The 18,071-nt window shown below is 37.4% G+C and overlaps 1 protein-coding gene across 7 annotated transcripts in view; it reads right to left on the bottom strand.

The window, feature by feature from the left end:
• The window catches only part of NSD1 (nuclear receptor binding SET domain protein 1), a 145,170-nt gene that overhangs the window by 123,314 nt on the left and 3,785 nt on the right, over positions 1-18,071 (bottom strand). The window lies entirely within an intron of this gene.

Consider the following 18,071-nt stretch of genomic DNA (forward strand, 5'->3'; position numbering starts at 1 on the left):
AGAAACTGAGATCCCATATGCCTCGGAGCAACTAAGGCTGCACGCCCCAGCTGAGCCTGGGCACAACTAGAGTCTGTGTATCCAGCGAATGATCTCCATGACGCAATGAAGACTCCTAGGCCGTAACTAAGACCCAACACAGCTAAATAAATAAATAGTTTTTTAAAAAAAACTTACAGTTAGATTGTGGTGATGGACATGTAACTCAATAGATAAACTAAAAATCACTAATTATATATTTTAAATGGGTATATTTGTGATAATTATATAATAAAGCCATTAAATTTTAATTTAAAACATGAAGTTAGACCCTTACCTCCCACCATACACAAAAATTAATTCAAATATATCAAAGATCTAAATGTAGAAGCTAAAACTATAAAAATTTTAAGAGAAAACACAGCAGTACATTTTTACAACCTGGGATTTGGCAATGGAGTCATAGTAAGGACATGAAAAGCACAAGCAACAAAAGGGAAAAAAGATTAAGCTGAACATCATCAAGATTAAAGTTCTCTTTGCAAAAGAGGGCATTATCAACTATTAAGAGTGGTAACACTCAGGGAATGGTAGCAAATATTTGCACATCGAATATCTGGTAAGCACCTAGCATCCAGAGCACATCAATAACTTACACAAGTGTTGATGAGAATACATGAAGAAAAGGGAACCCTTATATACTATTCATGGGAATATAAATTGGTACCATGGGAATCTAGGTGAAGGTTCCTCAAAAAATTAAAAATACGATCAGAAATCCCACTTCTGTCATATATATTCAAAAGAACTGAAATCAGGATCTCAAATAGATATCTGCACACCCATGCTCACCATAGCATTTTATTTACAACAGCAAAGACACAGAAGCAACTGTGTCCAACAGACAAGCATATAAAGAAAATGTGATATATATGTACAATAGAGTATTATATGGAGAAAGCAATGGCAACCCACTCCAGTGTTCTTGCCTGGAAAATCCCATGAAAGGTGGAGCCTGGTAGGCTGCCGTCTATGGGGTCGCAAAGAGTCGGACAACTGAAGCGACTTAGCAGCAGCAGCAGCAGCAGAGTATTATGAATTTTCTTAAGGAAATTTTGCCACTAGCTATTACATGAACATGGAGGACATTATGCTGAGGGAAATGAGCCAGACGCAGAAGAACAAACTCTATATGATCCCACTTATACAGAATTCAACACAGTCAAATTCATAGGAGCTAAAAGTGAACGGTGATTTTCACGGGTGTATCAGGGGTTGGGAGGTTATCAGGACTGGGAGGAGGGAGAACCGGGGATATACAAATCAAAGGGTACATAGTTCCCCTTACACAAGACAAACAAGACTGACAGATGTACTGTATAGTGCATATAATAAACAATACTGTATTATATAATTAAAATTTATTGAGTAGATCTTATGGTTAAATTAATTGTATGGTATTACTTATGGTATCATATATGGTGAGTTTCACAGATGCATACTTATCTTCAAATTCATTAAGATAAATACACTAAATATGTATAGCTTTTTTGTATGTCAATCATGCCTCAATAAAAAATAATAAAAGAGGATAAAAGATTAAACAAAATTAGCATATGACCCAGAAACTCCACTGGAGGGCATACATCTGAGATTTAAAAACAGGTAGTCAATCAAAAGCCTGTACACAACTATTGATAGCAGCATAATTCATCATAATTGAAAAGTGGAAATAATTCAAATGCCCATCAACTGATGAATGATAAACAAAATGTGGTATATTCAAACCATGGAATGTTATTCAGCCATAAAAGGGAACAAAGTGTTGACACATGTTACAATACTGATATACCTTGAAAGCATGATGGTTAAGTAAAAGGAACCAGACACAAAATGCCACATACTTTGATTCCATTTACACAAAATGCCTAGAACAGGCATATTCATAAAGAAAAACATCAGTAGTTGCCAAGGACTGAAGAAAAGAGGAGTGATTGTTCTAATGATTAAGTACTTCTGGAGTGATAAGAATGGTCTGGAATTAGCAGTAATGGTTATATAACATTGTAAATATAAAAAATGCCACTGACAGTTTAAAGTGGTTTAAATGGTAAATTTAAACTAATTTAAATTTTATTTCAATTCTTAAAAAAGTCCTAGCTTCCTAAGGTAACTATTTTTTAAATGGAACATTCACATCTGGTTGTGATAAACTGAAAGAACATTTTATTACAACATAGCTACACTTACACTGCAGTTATTTATTCACAGAGATAACTCATAATTCAGACAGAAATAAATCCTCATACTGGACAGAAGTTACATTTGACTTTGAAGTACAGGACAGGACAGATTTGCTAATGACATATACCCTTCTATTCATGTTTTCAGGCCAAGTGAAAGTGAAAGTGAAATCGCTCTTTGCGACCCCATGGACTGTAGCCTACTACCAGGCTCCTCTGTCCATGGGGTTCTCCAGGCAAGAATACTGGAGTGGGTAGCCATTTCCTTCTTCAGGGGATCTTCCCAACCCAGGGATCAAACCCAGGTCTCCCGCATTGCAGGCAGACGCTTTACCCTCTGAACCACCACGGAAGCCAAATTTCAGGCCAAACTGACATGTAAACCAATTGTCAAATTTCTACCTCTCATTTTAATCTCCCACTCCCAACAAGACAAGAGTCCACTAAAAATACATAATGTACTGAACAGCGCCCTTGCAGTAGAGCAGAGAAAATGCTCTGAAGCCAGATGGCTTTAGCTGAAACACCAACACCATAACCTGGGTTCCATTTCTTAATGTGTGAACCTGAAGTAACGTTTGTGCCCAGCAACTTATGTGGGCTTGTTCTGAGGTTTAAATGAACTAATACTTGTTAAGTGTTTAGTACAGAGCCTAGCTGCCTACCATAGGGCAATATTTGTTAACTATGGTAATTAAAAATAGCAGCAAATACTCACCATGTTCTATGAGTTAATTTTCAAAACAGCTTATAGATTAAGAAACTAAGGGTGAAAAAAAAAAAGAAAAAAAGAAACTAAGGGTGAAAAGTCACTTGTCCAAGGAAAACAAAGGAATCAAGTCTTGGTCTCAAATGGAGACATGTCCAACTCCAAAGCCCACAATTGTTTTTTTGAGAGTTATGTTTTATTTGGTTGACATAACTGAGCACTTAAGCCCAAGACACAGCCTTCCAAATAACTCTAAGGGACTGCTTCCTCCCCTAGTTTTTCTACAATCATAAACTGCCTTTCTAATATAAGGTAAGATTCTTATGACTTCTTTTAATGGGATTTAATCTATGCTTTTTCCTAGCGAGCAGCAATCAAAATGTAAAAAACAGAAACAGGTTAACGATAAATACAAATGTAAAATACAAATAGAAAAAAAAAAATCACTTCAATCAGGGATTTCCCTGGTAGTCCAGTGGTTAAGAATCTTGCCTTCCAATGCAGGGGACATGAGTTCAAACTCTGGTCAGGGAACTAAGATCCACATGCTGCGAGGCAACTAAACCCGTACAACCCAATTAGAGAGAAGCCCACGTGCTGCATAGGAGAGCCGACACAGCCACAAATACACAAAAAATCACTTCAGTCACTTACACAACAACAAAAAAAAAAAAATGGGAGAATTTAGGGAAAGACCTAGACCCTAACTTCTCCCTTCAATATCATCCCTTCCTACCCCACCTTCCCAAACTAATCACACCATATTCAACTTCTTATCCTCTCAAAGCAGCAGCTATTTCAAACCTTGGAATTCTAAATCACACTCCCCTCAGCCTAGCACAGTTGCCCCGCCTCAGCTTCCACCATATTCCCATTTTACGCATTCCTGGTACATAAAAAATTATTGAGTAATGAATGAAGAATGTACTGCCTCAATGTCAGCAATTTTCAAAATGCAAAGTTATAATAAAATGTATCTGGTAAAATTACTCTTAACTGAAAACTTAGAACGTAACTCTTACTATTAAAAATAATCATGTTAAAAAATGAAATTCATTCTATTAGAATAGTATTACCCTGATACCAAAATCAGAAAGACATTGCAAGAAAACTACAGATTAGCATCCCTTATGCATAAAGATGCAAAAATCCTAGCAACCCAAATACAGCAACAAATAAAAAATATTATATATTATGAACAGGTGAAATTTATCCTAGGAACACAAGGCTGCTTCAACATACAGAAAAATCAATTAATGTAATATACTGTACTAAAGAAGGAAGGGAAGGACTCCCCTGGTGGTCCAGTGGTTAAGAATCTGCCTTCCAATGTAAGGGGCAAAGGTTTGATCCCTTTTCAGGGAACTAAGACACTAAGATCCCACATGCAGCAGGGCAACTAAGCGAAACTCAAGAAGCCTGTGCGATCCTACTACTGCCCCTGCAAGCTCTAGCAGCCGTGCTCCACAATGAGAAGTCCAAGCACCACAACTCTAAGTTACCCATGTGCTGCAATGAAGACTCAACGCAGCCAATATGAAAAACAAAACAAAGGCGGGGGGCGGGGGAAGGCAGCCAGGAGGGCTTCCCTGGTGGTCCAGCGGTACAGAATCCAACTGCCAAAGCAGGGAGACAGGTTCCATCCCTGGTTGGGAAACGAACTGTGCACAACTACCGAGCCTGTGTGCTCTGGGTCCATACACTCAACGAAAGATCCTGCGTGATGGAACGAAGATCCACTAGCAACCAAGACTAGGCACAGCCACATAAATAAGCTAATTACATATTTATATACACAGGGGTGTGTGCCTGTGTGGCGTGGACTTCCCTGTTGGTCCAGTGGTCTCCCACTGCAGGGGTCCTGGGTTTGATCCCTAGTCAAGGAACCAGGTCCTGCATGCAGCAACTAACAGTCCACATGCCTCAACTAAAGGCCCCACCTGCTACAGCAAAGATTAAAGATCCAAGTGCTACAACTAAGGCCGAGTGCAGCCAAACATAAATTTTTTTTTAAAAAGATTAAAAACCTTTGGGATTTCCCTGGCAGTCCAGAGGTTAGGATTCCAAGCTTTCACTGCCAAGGGCCCTGATTTAATCCCTCGGTGGCTACTCAGCATGGCCAAATTAAGAAAATAAAGACCTTTGTGCTTCAAGGATACCATCAAGAAAATGAAAAAATCCACAGAATGGGAGAAAATATTTGCAAATCATATCTGATAAGAAACAATCCATAATATATAAGCAATTAAAACTCAACAATTTAAAAAATCCCTATTTTTAAAAAATACACAAAGAATTTACAACATAGACTCGCCAAAGTAGCTATACAAATGGCCAAAAAGCACATAAAAGGAGTCTCAACATCAGTCATCAGGGAAATGTAAATCAAAATCACAACAAGATAACACATAATACTCACCAGGGTGGCTAAAATTTTAAAAAAGGGAAGCAAGTGTTGGCAAGGATATGAAGAAATTACAACTCTCATACATCATTAAAAGGATGATAAAATGGTGCAGTCTGTCAGTTCCTCAAAATAATAAACAGTCACCACGTGACCCAGCGACACCACTCATAGGAATATACCCAACAGAACTGAAAACACATATCCATTAAAAAAACCTATACACAAGTGTTTCCAAGAGCATCATGCCTGCATGCATGCTAAGTTGCTTCAGTTGTGTCTGACTCTGGGACCCTATGGACTGCAGCCTGCCAGGCTCCTCTGCCCATGGGATTCTACAAGCAAGAACAAGCAAGTGGGTTGCTCTGCCTTCCTCTAGGGGATCTTCCTGACCCAGGGATTGAACCTGTGTCTCTTACATATACCTGGCAGGTATATGTAACGTGGGTTCTTTATCACTAGTGCCACCTGGGAACCCAGCATTACTGCCTAACAGCCAAAAAAAGTGAAAACAAACAAAATGTCCATAAAAAGATGAATGGGTAAACAAAATATGATTATCAATATAATGCAATATTATTTGGCAATAACATAGAATTAAGTACTTATAGTAATACTACAATATAGATAAATGTGAAAACATGCTAAATGAAAGAAGTCAGACACAAAAGACAAAAGGTTGTATAATTCCACTTACATGAAATTCATATCCAGAACAAATAAAATACTTTGTCATAGAGACAAAGTAAATCAGTGGTTGACAGGGACTAGGAGAGGGGAAAATGAAGAGTGACTGCTGGCTATGGGTTTCATTTTGGGGGATAAAATGTTCTAGAATTAGACAGTGGTTTTGGTTGCTCAGCTCTGTAAATACACTAAAGCCACACTGAGTTGTATCCTTTAAAAAGGTGAATTTTACAATATGTGAATTTTATCTTGATCTTTTAAAATGCAGTTACTATGCCCTTTTTTGCTTTTTCAATTTATAAGACATATACTCAGAATTGAAATGTTGAAAAAAATTATACATGATGCAAAGGATGTTTGATTTTTACAGGTCCATGCTTTAAACAACAAAACATACCTTAGGAAAGGAAGAGAGGGAAGAGGGGGGGGAAAAAAAAACGACTATCCAAATTATAGGTCATTTAGGTATCAAATAAACGTTAATTATTCCTTCTTCTCCCTTGGGTATAAGAAGTAGCCTAAGAATCCCCACAGGAGGACTTTTCTGGTGGTCCAGTGGCTAAGATTCTACTCTGTGCTCCCACTGCAGGGGGCCAGGGCTCAAACCTTGCTCAGGGAACTAGATTCCCAAATGCCACAACTAAGACTCAGTGGAGCCAAATTAAGGGGAAAAAAAAAGAGCTTTAAAGAATCTCCATAAGGTCTACGGCCATACCACCCTGAACGCGACCGATCTCGTCTGATCTCGGAAGCTAAGCAGGGCTGGGCCTGGTTAGTACGTGATGGGAGAATCCCCATAAGGAATTCCCTGGTAGTCCAGTGGTTAAGACTGCGCTTTCATTGCTGAGTTCGTGGGTTCAATTCCTGGTCAGGGGATTAAGATCCCACAAGCTGCATGGTGTGACCAAAAAAAAAAAAAAAGAACCCCACTGAATCTAGAAGACATATCTGTACACGTATGTTCATATCGGCATTATTCACAATAGCCAAAAGCCAATTCACAATGGCCACCGACTGATAAATGGATAAAAAAATGTGGTATACAGCAGAATATCTTTAAAAAGGAAGAAAATTCTAACAGTCTACAACATGGGTAAACTCTTGAGGACATTACACTAAGTGAAATAAGGTAATCACAAAAAGATAAACACTGTATAATTCCATTTACAAGAGGTTTCGAGAGCAGTCAAATTCAGAAACAGAAAGCAGAATGGTAGCTGACAGGAGCTGGCAGGAAGGGAAAGGGCACAGCTGTGTAACAGGAGAGTTTTCTAAGATGGTAAGAGTGCTGGAGAATGGCTGCACAAAATGTAAATACACGTAATACTATTGAACTGTACACCTCAAACTGGTTAGGATGGGGCGGTCCCTGGTAGTCTAATGGTTAAGATTCCAGGCTTTCACTGCGGTGGCCCCAGGTTCGATTCCTGGTTGGGGAACTGAGATCCTGCAAGCTACACAGTGTGGCAAAAAAAAAAAAGTTAGGATGCTAAATTTCATACTATGACAAAAGAAATAAAGAATCCCCATTGAAACAGGCAAATTCATATACTGCTGGCTGAGAGTGTAAATACATATACTCTTTTAGTGGGCAATTTGGCAATATTTTCAAAATCATAAACATTTAACTTTGACCCAGAATTTGGTCCTGGAGATTTACCCTACAGATTTATTTGCATACATTCACAATGACTTATGTACACAGTTGTTCCCTTTCAGCAAAAGAATATGTGGAATGAAAATGTTCATACACTCATACAATAAAATACTATCCAAGTATATAAACGAATGAGAAAATATTGTTCAAAAATGTAAAGATTTAGACAACAAATTAAGTGAAAAAGAAAGATTAAGTGTGCACAATCTGCTACCTTTGTCATACAAAAAGGTGGAAGGCCCACAGGAATTGAAAGTATTAATTAAGCAGGCAAGGTAGAAGAGTACTTCAGTGTACTTCATTAGTTATCTTTCTATATTATATTTTTCAATCATGTACCTAATTCAACAATCCAAGGTCCATTAGCTCAGCTTAAAAGTTTTAATAAAAAGTATTACTATGTATACTTAAGCTTTCTCCTTTAATTAAAACTGTTTATTTCTTACTAGGTGGGCTGGTAACTAGTTGCCCTAGTGGCCCCCAGTGATCCACATTTCAAGGTATTCCCCTCCCACACTGTAGATCTCTTTGGATCTCCTTGTTAGGTTTCTCCTCTCTTGGACCACTCACTCTGGGGAAAGCCTGCTACTCACTGTGAGCAGCCCTATGGAGAGGCCCACAAGGCAAGGAAGTGAGGTCTCCTACAGTCAACAGCCATATGTTGGTTTTTTTCCCCAATAGCCATATGAGTGCGTCATCTTGGACAAGGATCCTACAATAGCCTTCAAATGACTGCAGCAGTGAAGGACATCATGCTTGTAATCTCATGAGAGAAAGGCAGAATCATCCAGCTAAGCCACACCCTTATTCCTAACTTCGTATGACAGAAATGTTTATTGTTTTAGACTACTCAATTTGTGGGTAATTTGAGGATAATTTGCTTCCCTAATACAAAAGGAAACATTTCTCCCACAGCTAAAAGAATTTGTTTCCAAAAAGAATACTAAAGACACAATAAAAATTATCTGTATAGTGCTGGACATTAAAATAAAATCTCTATTAAATCAGTAAGACTGTAGCACACAGGATTTCTTCAAATTTTTACAAGCATGTAAAGTTTGTTTATCGAATATATAGAAGCACAATAAGCTTCAAATCAGTAAAAGAAATTACTCCAAAACACCGATTTGGCTATTTGAAAAATGAAACTTCAGCTCTACAACTATAGAAAATTATTAACTAAAATGAAAAACAGATTGAGAGGAAATATTTACATCCATAAAATAAAAGGATAATAGCTACAAAACACTACAATCCAGATAAGTCAGCGAAGGATACAGACAGCAAAGGCCACAGGAGAAATACAAACATAAACAAATCATTTTCAATAAAATTGTATTAATTAAATCAATCTTTCAGTAGCAGTATGCATCTATTTAATTATGTAAAAAACTTAAAAAAAAAAATGCCATCAAAGTTGGTTTGTTATCAAAGGGAGGAAAACGTCGGACTCATACACTATTTAGAACTGTGTAAAATCATACAATCCTTTTGGAAAACCATACAGAAGTAGGCACACCTGAGACACAGTGAAAATTAACCCACTGCCCTGATAATTCCACTATCACCAGTTTATCCTTAGGAACAATTCCACAGGCATTACTATGAAATTGTTAAGGTACCTATCAAGACTTTACTTAAACTCCAGTATCTACTCCACCAAGTAACCAATTTCAGTGGTATAATTACCAGCACTGTAACACTTCTGCCCCAAAGCTCTACTACATTAAAAAAGCATTTCAAATGTAGCACTTTATTACCTCTCAACCACTGCTCTGAAATTCTTTACAGATCACGGCATGGTGGAAATGCTTTTTCTTCGTATGTTAATTAGAAAAATAAGAGTCAATACACTGTCAATTGAACCATCTAAAACATTAAAAAGAGATGCCTTTGGACATAAAATTTCATTAACAGTTAGCATGGCATTAATGTCTATTGTTTTTACTGGGTATAGACAGAGCCTGCACAACACACACTGCGCCATCGTCAGGGATACCCAACAGCTCCAATTACTGCGTCAAGAGAAATTATAGCGATGACAAAGGGAATATACCCTCATAATTTACAGAGAAAGAGTACCTTCAGATTCTTCTTGGTATATGAGGGGATATCATATAACCAGTAATTATTTTTAATTTAATGTGTAAATATAATTGTTCATCCTCCAAAATGGATTTTATCCTTCCAGCAATCTTTAACATAGTATTATGGTATTTCCTGTAAGTTCACTAGACATGTGAAAAGAATTTTAGAGGACTTAATAAAGTAATTTTACCTAATAACAGTAACACTAAAATCTGTTCCAATTTATTAAGGGGAAACCACAAGTTTGTATGATTATATAGTTTCTTTAATAAGTCATCTAAAAGATGTAATAGTTAAAAATTAGGATTTGTATACAGGCATAATAAAGAATGTAGATCATCTAGAATACATAAAGAACTCTCAAAACTCAACAATTAAAATCAAACAAATTAATTAGAAAATGAACAAAAGACATGAGTATATTTCACCAAAGAGGATATACAAATGGCAAATAAGCACACAAAAAGATGTTCAACACCATTAGCTATCACGGAAATGCAAATTAAAACCATAATGAGATATTATTACATAACTATCAAAATGATTAAAACAAAAATAGTGACAATACTCAATGATGGTGAGGATGAACAGAAAGTGGATCACTCACACACTACTGGTGAGAATGTAAAATAGTATAGTCACTCTAGAAATCAGCTTGGCAGTTTCTTATAAAAGCAAACATGCCAACAACATATGATTCAGCAATTGTACTCTTGGGCATTATTCCCAGAAAAATGAAAACCTATGTTCACACAAAAGCTATATATGAATGGTCACAGCACTTTTACTTCCAATAGCCTAAAGCTAGAATAAACCCAGATGTCCTTCAACAGGGGAATGGTTAAACAAACTGGTGTGTGTGTGTGTGTGTGAGATAGAATGCTACTCAGTAACAAAAAGAAATAAAATATCAATATACTCAGTAACTTGGATGACTCTCCAGTTAATTATAAGTGAAAACATCCAATACAAGGCTATACACACACATATATATACTGCATGATTCCATTTACGGGCACTTTTTAAATGACAAAATTTTAGAAACAAAGAACAGATTAGTAGTTGTCCAAAGGTGGAGGAGGAATTGCCAGGAAGAAGATGGATGTGATACAAAAGGGCCACAGGAAAGACCCTTGCGGCACTGAAACTGTTAAACACCTTAACTGTGGTACTGAGTGTACAAATCCATACGGGTGACAAAAATGCAAAGAACTTAACACAGCACACACACAAATACAAGTAAAACCAGGGATATCTGGAGTATGTCCTTATAGAAATAAAGTATTTTCTTTAAAAAAGAATATGAAAAACAAAAACTGGGTCATCTGAGTAGGTTTGGTGGATTATACCAATGTCAATAATCTGATTGTGGTATTAGATGCTTTCACAAAACATACCACTTGCAAAATCAAGCAAAACACACATGAGATCTCTGTACTATTTCTTACAACCAACTGCATGTGAACTTATACTAATTTCAATAAAAGTTTCAATAATAAAAAAAAAATCTACCTACATGTTCATTTGAATGCATGTCCTTAATATATTAACCAAAGTATTCAATAATATGTATATGAGGCCACTTGTGCAACCAAAAGATTTAAAAAAAAAAAAGGTCTAGAAACACAAGAAAATTCTAATAAATTCTAATAAAATATTAAGAGTGAAAATGAGGGAGCATTGGGAATTCCCTGGCAGTTCAATGGTTAGGACTCTGTTTTCACGGCAGAGGGTCCAGGTTCAATCCCTGGTTAGGGAAATAATATCCCACAAGTCGCAGTTTGACCCAAAAAAAGAAAAAAAGAGGGAGCATATGAAGGTGACAGAAATAAAGATCTTTTTTTATTAATATTCCATTTTTCACTTTTACCATGAATTTATGTTACTTTTCTAACTAAAAAGATTCCTAGCAATTTCCTCATTTGAGATCATTTTTAAAAAGCTTCAGAAATGATCATTCAATGAAAATCAAGTCCACCACCAGAAAAGAGGTGGGCTCTCCTGCAAACCAGGGGGTGGAAATGAAACATTTATATCCATGACAAAGAACACCCAGCAAAGAGCAACAATGTAACAAATTATACCACTTCACAGCTGGAGTACACAAAGATACTGTATTTATGGCCCAAATTAAATTCTCCTGATTACCAATCAAAAAATGGATCCAATTCTCCTGATATTAAACAAAAACTGAAACTGTCAAATAGTCCAATGCTCTTATCTTACCAATTAAGCAAGAAGAGTTTGGATAAACATAAAAAAGCAAAACTATAACGATATGTTTATAGTTCAAAATTCACAATTCTTCCAAATGTGCATTTGGCTCTTGGCATAGAATAACATGCATCACTTACCGAGCACCTACTTCAAAAATAGCACTGTGCTAGCTGCTTCAGATAAATTATCTTGCTGCATTCTCTCAAATGTGCAAGGCTGCACAGTATTTGTCCCATTTAGAAATGAGGAATGGGCTCAAAGAGATTAGGGACTTCTACTAAACAGGTAGCATCTCAAGGAATCTGTCCTACAAAACTATTATATGACTTAATATCCTTAAGTAAGAGCTTAAACATGAGAATAGAGAGGAAAATGAAAGCTTGAGATTTAAGGAGCACAAATTCAAAGCCCTTAGAAACTGAAGGCATGAGGGAATGAAGTCAAAAAAAGTCTCTGAAGTTTTGAAATTTGGTACATTAAGGATAACAGCTCACCCTTTGATCACGTTCCTACCTAAAATTTACTCCCCTTCCCAACTTGTATCTCTGTAATAGTACCATTCATTCTTCTACTCCATAAGTACATTGAGGGCCTGCTACAAAGAAAGCATCACGCTACACACTGTTAAGATACTAAATGCTGAAATTAGACCAGAAAGAGAAAGGCATAAGCCAAGGGACTGTGAAGTAAGGCACCACTAATAGTCCAGGTTGGCTGAACTCAGGCCAGCCAGGATATCTTGGGTTTAGCATACGAGATTTGGGAAAGCCAAGATGAGGTCTCATCAAAGACAGTGAAGTGAGTGAGTGAAGTCGCTCAGTTGTGTCCGACTCTTTGCAACCCCGTGGACTGTAGCCCACCAGGCTCCTCCGTCCATGGGATTCTCCAGGCAAGAATACTGGAGTAGGTTGCCATTTCCTACTCCAGGGGATCTTCCCGACCCAGGGATCGAACCTGGGTCTTCCGTATTGCAGGCAGACGCTTTAACCTCTGAGCCACCAGGGAAGCCCAATTTGGGCGTTATTTGTTAGGCAAATGGGGAGAAGAGTTAAGCACTGAAGGTAAAGCTTTCATCAGAGACCTGTGTTTTGTTTGTGTGCTTACAGTCACTCAGTCCTGACACTTTGTGACCCCACAGACTGTAGCTCACTAGGCTCCTCTGTCCATGGGGTTCCAGTCTAGAATACTGGACTGGATTGCCATGCCCTCCTCCAGGAGATCTTTCCAACCCAGGGATCGAACCCAGGTCTCCCATATTGCAGGCAGATTGTTTACCATCTGAGCTACCAGGGAAGCCCCAGCAGAGACCTCACCTCGTATTTCTCATTTTGAAAGTCAAAGGTAAAAAAAAAAAAAGAAAGTCAAAGGTAATTCTGTCTGTCTCTCCAGACAGACTGGAAAGAAAAACAATATGAAGACCAGTAATAAAGATAACATAATAGAATGGAAACAGCATAAAAATTCAACCCTATAACATGGAATACAAGGCCTATAATTTATACTTACCTCCTGACAATCATGCTCCTCTCAGATTCCTATCAAAGAATTTCTTGCCACTTTCATATGTTATTCCTCCTTACTTACTGGCATGTCTCTGCTTAAATAGATATAACCTTCTATGAAATTCTTCCACATTGCTCCAGGCATGACTTTTTCCAAACTCCCACAGTACTGCTCTATAACTTCTACCAGGCCATTGGTATTCTGTACTGTCATTGTTTACACTAGTCTTCCTTGCATGGTAAAGTTCCTTAAAAGCAGACTGTATCTTTCCTTTTAATACAAGCAGTGCCTGGCATTGAGAAGGCACTCAAGTGCATTTTGATCATATAAACAAGTGATTCCAAGGTTTCCAACCTTGAAAAGAACTGGAGGATGATGCCATCATTAAGACAGGAGGGGATTTCCCTAGCAGTCCAGTGGCTAAGACTCCCCAATTCCAACGCAAGAGGCCTGGGTTTGATCCCTGGTCAGGGAACTAGATCCCACATCCAGCAAGAGTTTGCATGCTACAACTAAAAGACCCCCACAGGCTGCAATTAAAAGATCATGAATGCAGCAACGAAGATCAAATATGCCTCATGTTACAACTAAGATCTGGCATGGGCAAACAAATAAATAAATATTTTTTTAAAAGACAGAAGGAAAAGCATGTTTGGCAAAAAGTAGGCAAAAAGTAGACAGTCAAAAGTAGGTAAGTATGCTACAGGTGGAAGAGAAACTCAGTTGGAAATTTGTTTCTTGGTCTGAAGATCAGAAGTCAGATCAAGTTTTCAAACAGCAGAGAAGTGAATTAATAAAAGCAGATAAGACTGTAGAGAACGACAGAAAAGAGGAAGAAAAGAGAACAAGCAGTCCAAAAAGGACTATTTAAAGGAGTAGTGGTCAAAACACTGCACATCCAGTAGAATAAGTCTGGAGGTGTCAGTTGTAACTTTGAAAAGAACAGTTCCAACAGAGTAGAGAAGCCAATCCACAGGGCTTTAAGGAGGGGTAAACAAAGTAGACAACTCTCAAGATTCCCCAGCAAACTAATCACAGGGGTTAGAGGATAGAGGAAGATTCTTTAGAATAGAAAGATATCATTCTGTTTTTAGGCAGAAAAAGTGATGTAGCGAAGGTTGAGAATAAAGATCCCAGCAGAAAGGAGAAAGTAATGAAGAAAACCAGGACCTCCAGCAGAACAGAGTCAGAGAAAGAACAGAAGCTGAGAAGTGTGGAGACAGGAAAGGAAGAAGCAGAGAATTGCTGAGATGATGAGAAGGGAAGAGAGAACCCCATTTCTGTCTCAGGCACCAACACGACAAGCGTTGGACATATTGGTACAGAAGGTGGTTCATATTTTCTGCATCTCCAACACTGTACATGGGGATACTGTCACAACACTGAGATATCTATTCTGAAATGGCTCCCAAAAAAGTCTCTATTTAAACATCCATCCCACATACAATATAGTGTCTGTCTCTACCTAATGAAGCACAAGCTAGGGCAAATCAATTACAAGGTAAAACTGCAAACAAATCTGGCACAAAGATGCTGTGTTTCTTAAAGTTAATGTAAATAATAAAGAACTACTCTAATTACAGGCAAGAAAAAGGTGATCTAGGTCAACCAATAAACAAGTGACAACTGACAAGGCGAACAGGACAAGAGCTTCAAAGAGAGAGATGGTGAACATCAAAGGATTAAGAAAAGTTAGTGAAATGACATAGTGGACGGAGGATAAAACAAAATTGGAAAAATATCAGTAATTCTTAAAGCTTGGTGAGGAGTACATGGAAATTCAACCATTTTCTCTTCTTTGGTATACACCTGAAACTGCATAGTGGATATTTTTTTGAAAGAATACCTTAGTTAAGACTATGTCCCTAAATATTTTATAAAAATGTATCCTTATGATCATGGTAAGAAAATGGAAGTAAAACAAAGTATCCATCTACCTATTGTAAAATTTTGCTAGACAAAATTTTTAAAAACCTACTTGAGGGCTTCTCCGGTAGTCCAGTGGTTAAGAATCTGCCTTGCAATTCAGGGGACACTGGTTCGATCCCTGGTCCAGGAGGATTCCACGCCTCACTGAGCAACTAAGCCCCTGCACCACGACTACCGAGCCAGCACTCTAGAGCCCGAGGTCTGCAACTACTGAAGCCCGGGCGCCCAGAGCCCATGCTCCACAAGAGAAGCCACTGCCACGAGAAGCCTGAGCACCGCAATAATAAGCAGCCTGTGCTCGCCGCTAACTACAGAACGCCCATGTGCAGCAATGGAGACCCATCATAGCCAAAAGCAAAAATCTATTTGATTCTTGCCTTATTATAAAAAAAATAGTTGCCATCATAATCAAAATTTTGATAAAGGTTTAAAACTGACTTTTTTAATTCTCAATTTTACATTTCAATATAAAATCTAAATAAAACTTTTCCTCCCTATTTACTTGTGAAATTTTAGTCCTCAATTTTAATTGTGTTCATTTTTAGTGGTCTTCTTCAGATAGAGAGAATCACTAACATAACATATACTTTAGACTACTCTGGAGGCTGCCTACATCCTAAGAACTTTGAGAATTCCCAAAATTCATGAATACTGCCACAGTATAAATTAACTAAATTTTACCTCCATAAAGTACCTAAATGAGGAAGAATATCAAACAATTGCTGCAATCAGCCTACTAAGAAAACCATGAGTTACTTCAGGCCCAGGCAAGAGTTTTAGGGACCTTCAAAAGTCCCTTCAAAAGTCCCTAAAGAAAACCAAGAGTACTCAAATAATTCTATGGTTTCAATAGTTTTCAGTCTTATCCCCAATAATCTCAAGTACCTTTAAGGCGGACCTAGACCTTCCATGACATTTGTTTTTTACTACAAGGCTATGAAGACCCAATGAGACAATACAGACCAAAGCACTTAAAACTAAGTTATTGCCTGTTATAACCTGGAGCTCTGGGAACCAACCTTCCTTGAAGATTTTTTTCCAAGCACCTACAATATACAAAGCACTGTATACTATATATGTACATTGGCAGAAATTAGACAGTATCATCCCAATTAAATAGAAAAACACCAGGTCAGGATTATTAACTACAATGACAACCATTTCACATCAATGTATGCAGAAAACGTAACTGAATAGCATGAAGGTAAACTGAAGCAGTTGCTCCTTTATGACAGGAGACAAACAGTCTGCTGACAGCTAGTTGTACAAAAACAACTGGCAATACAATGTTGCATTATGTTGTCATTCTCTAGTTCCAGACAGAGGGTTTAATATCCTAATAATTACTCGTTCTAAAATCCTAATAAGTACTCGTCTAAAATCCTAATAAGTACTCGTTACTCTCGCCAGGAGAATCTTATTCTATCACAATATCACATACAGAAAAAGACAATAGCATGTGCAAAAGATTTTCTAAAATTTCTAGCCCTAAGCACAGGCTCTAATACAGAGTAAGTGCTCTCCATACCTGCTGCATCAACCAGTTACTGTGAATAGTCTGAATACATCAAGTGTGTAGCCACATGGAATTTCTTTTAATTACACCTTTCTCAAGCTTAAACTAAATTTGCATTTTGAGAATGACTTCACTTTAAATTCTCAGAAAATATCAAAGGCGAAAATGAAAGCAACAGATTTTGGATGAAGCAATTCAGATTTATCCATAATCTGTAAGAAAGACTTACAAGAATAAAGATTCGAATTTCCTGGCATTCAGTGGTTAGGACTTTCACTGCCGTGGCCTGGAACTAAGACTGAACTACTGTTCAGTCCCTGGTCAGGGGAACTAAGATCCAACAAGCCACATGCAGGACGGTCAAAAAAAAGAATAGATACTGGTTTCTTCAAGTCCACAGTCTGTGAGTAATTTTATTTTCTGGATGAAAAAAACTTTTCTACACTTATAGAAGTTTGTTAACTCTCATTTTAGATGCATGACATTTTTTTCTAAAGGGTCTAGTATTTTAGAACCAATGATGACATCTCTTTGATAAGAACCACATAGATTTACACTTACACTTCTAGAGAAACATGTATCTCCACCTTCTGATCTAAGTTTTTATGTAAAGACAAAACTATACACATGTAAAATACATTTCAATGAAACAAGAAGGATTTGTCTGAGCTGCTGATAGGCTGCCAACACAGCCTATCCACCCTAAAAAATATCTAGGACAAAACAGACTCAAGATAACCACTGAAACAAGTTTTTAAAATCTGCAACTGCCAAACTAAGAAATCAAGTAGTACTAAAGCATATTTAAAATATGAATCAACAGAAACAAAAGCGACACACCCACATTCTCACTCTTAATTTTAAAGAACAGCAGGGCTATATAGTAAAATGAACGTTTAATGCACTCAAAACCATCACTACACACCATAAAGTTTTTTCTATCTAAATCTTTACAGAGTATTTCAGAGGCATCTTGGAGAGGGAATGGGATCCCCTTTGGTGACATAACAGATGACCATGACAATGTGTTTAGGCAGAAACAAAATCAGAATCAAATATTTAAAGTTGAAAGGAATCTTTTAACAATCAAGCTGGTTCAGATTTTAAAAGTGATGAAACAGGGTAAGTGAAGTCAACTG

The sequence above is a fragment of the Cervus canadensis genome, chromosome 4 (assembly GCF_019320065.1).
Source record: "Cervus canadensis isolate Bull #8, Minnesota chromosome 4, ASM1932006v1, whole genome shotgun sequence".
Taxonomy (NCBI): domain Eukaryota; kingdom Metazoa; phylum Chordata; class Mammalia; order Artiodactyla; family Cervidae; genus Cervus; species Cervus canadensis.